Source organism: Tinamus guttatus, unplaced genomic scaffold (assembly GCF_059628265.1).
Source record: "Tinamus guttatus ecotype Peru unplaced genomic scaffold, ASM5962826v1 Tinamus_guttatus_pri_ptg000384l, whole genome shotgun sequence".
NCBI classification, from domain to species: domain Eukaryota; kingdom Metazoa; phylum Chordata; class Aves; order Tinamiformes; family Tinamidae; genus Tinamus; species Tinamus guttatus.
The window spans coordinates 1,573,413-1,576,381 of NW_028288918.1; positions in this window are offsets into that span (position 1 = coordinate 1,573,413).

Sequence of the window (2,969 nt, forward strand, 5' to 3'; positions counted from 1 at the left end):
CTTTCTGCTCTCTTATTGGCTTCACCCACTTGCAGTGTCTTCTCTGCAGTGCACGACGCAAGCAGCTTGCTAGCAGGGCACTACTTCCTGGGTGGCTTCTCCACTAATCGAGATAACGGAGCCACGATTTGCTTCTGCTGCTGAGGTATCCTTGAAACACAGGAAAAAAAAGCAGGTGATTAATAAATACACTGTCGTTTGAGTAATAGCAGGGTGCTAAAACAGTACGTGACATCAAGCCAGTTACCACTTCTCACCTCTTTCCTTGCTGAAGGACATTTCCCAGGGAGACAGCACAGCCTTGAGCATATTAAACAAAACCACTAGAAAAATGCTCCATGCACAAATGTGCCTTTTTTGCCATGTTTCAAGCATTACCATAAGCTTCCATAAATCAAAATACCAGCTTAGGAAAGAAACCAACAATTTTTGTTTCATTTTCCTTTTTTAACAGAAATTCAGTCTGAGTCCTGTAGTTTTTTGCATTCTTTTCACATTTTTGGTTTGTTTGTTTTTGTTGTTGTTGGGGCTTTTTTTTTTTGTGCCTCCTTTTCAGCCACAGGCATCATAACTTGTTTGGAGACAGAGGCTCATAATTTGATGTGCACCTGGCCCAGGGACTGAGGCTTGAAGAAGAGTAGCAGACGCGATGAGCCTGATGGCAAAAACAAAATTTGGATCCTGGCAAAAGTGAAGGGCCAGGACAAAGGGGCCCATGCTACATGCTTTGCTCTCTGTGCTCTTCCCCACTGTCACCAAGCCTACTATCTCTGGAGGGGTTAAAATAATAATAATAACAATAAAGTCAATTTCCTTGCAGGCCAGGATTTGTATCAGCCTTGAGAATATGTGCCCAAGCAAAATCCTTGTTTATCTAATGAATTAACTGAAAAGGAGCAAAAGTCACCTGTGAGTAAAGAAGAGATAAGCTGGAGTATATCACAGGCAGTTAGCCTGCTTTCACAACTAGGGTCACTGGTTGTCAACCAAAATTTTGGCAGACAAGAGTTTACTGGCATTTTCTTTCCCCACTCCCTACCTCCCCCACCAAAGCCTGGTTACTCTGTCTCTGCCATTTTGTGGCAGGGCTGGACGGGAGGAGAGGGAAAGGAGCTCAAACTAAGATGCCTGTGAGGCTCCCCTCTGCTCTGCCATAACCGCTGGGCAAGTCAGGACTGCCCAGGCCTCCTTCAGCCCCACCGCGTCCACCCCCAGGCCGCGGCCATTGCTGTGTTAAGGGTGACAAAGGGCATGTGCCAGGGTCACGCTCTGAAATGGCGGCTGCCGCCAGCGGCCACTGGCGAGGCGACGTGAGGGCCCAAACCTACCTCCCCACAGGTTCGGGGAAAGGTTCAGGGTTGGGCTAAGTAGAACATTTTCTTTTACAGGCGATGGAAATTTTCACCCAGTGACACAGAGACCGAAAGGGGACTGGAGCCCCAAGTTCCTCCATGGCCAGGAGGGGCCCTGATACCTATGGCATGGCCAGACGCCCAGGCTTATTCCCGTGCAACCAGTCATGCTTTAACTTCGCCCCTTGCACAGTCCTGCGTCCTTCTCTTCCCAGTTGCCCAATGCACACCAAGGAGAGGAGATGCAAGGGAAAATGTTTTCTTTGCAGGAAAACACAAGGAAACCACCTGATTTGCTTGCTTTTGGTGGGATGAAGAAAACAGGCTTTTGTATGTGCTGCAAGCAGCAAGGACTACCTGAGTGTCTCTTGCAGAACCCCTTGCCCTACCTCTCAGCAGTCCTGCCCAGCACGCTTCGGGCTGGACCGGGAACTGTAATGTCAGAGCAAATTGCTGCGGCCAAGAGGTGCCCTAGACCCCACCGTGGCCCCTACCTAATCCAAAAACTGTAAAACTGGGACAGCATGACATGCTGAGATGGCTCAGTCGGAAGGGCTGCGGGGAGGGAAGAGCATTGCTGGTGTGGGCCTTTTTCAAACAGTATTACGGCCTGGTCGTTATGCTCCGTTCCCTAAACACTCAATAGAAAAACAAGGCAAAGAAGGGAGTTTCATTTATTTAGCCACTCAAAGCAGATATAGATAAATTCTCTAAAAGCCCAAAGTTCAGAAACCAATCAACATGTACAACATCTACATTCATTATTGCTGCAGGAGCTCTCGTACATCTACATAAAAGTAGGTTAACTCTTCATATAATGTGATATGACTGCGTAGACCCCCTTACAGCCCATTCTAAGATCTCTTGTACAGCTGTGCCTTACGGTCTGAATTTATATTTAAGACATACCCCAAACCATTATGATTCTGAAGATAAAGACTGGTGGAAGTGTAGGAACCCCAGTAATGCCCACATGAGACTGCAGATGACCCGAAACAGTAGCTCTAGTACCAAAGGGGAGGTGGAATCTGACCTTCCCATATCTCTCTGAGGTGAGGAGAAGACACCAATTCACTACTCCCCAGCTGACAGTTTGAGTAGTTGTTTTGTGCTAACATGCACTCTGGGTGATAAGTAGAACCAGAAACGGGGCAGGGGACTGCAGTGGAAAGTCTGACTGCAGTCAAGGATTGCTGAGAGGAGCAATATCCAAAGTAAACATCTCCTCACACTGCCCCCAATGCAGTTTTAAGTCACCTTGTATCACAAAGCAAAGATATGTCCTCCTTTGATTATGGAAACTCTTACCTATGTTCAAGACACTGAAACCAAAATCCCCCTCCTACCCTTGCCTGCAGCTTCAGCTATGATCTGCTTGGCTGTCAAATACATCTGATTTATTTTTTAGGTATTCTGTAATGGAACTATTACTCTCTTCAGAGCACAGGACTGTTAAATAGAGAAGTTTGAGGCAGCACAGAGTGGACTACAGATAAGGGAAAATAACCCAAGTTGGTTGAAACTGGGAGGCAATCCAAGAGACAGGGCATAGGAACACATAATTCTGCAGCTTCTACAACTTAATGAAAACGTATGACAAAGAGCATAGGCTAATGT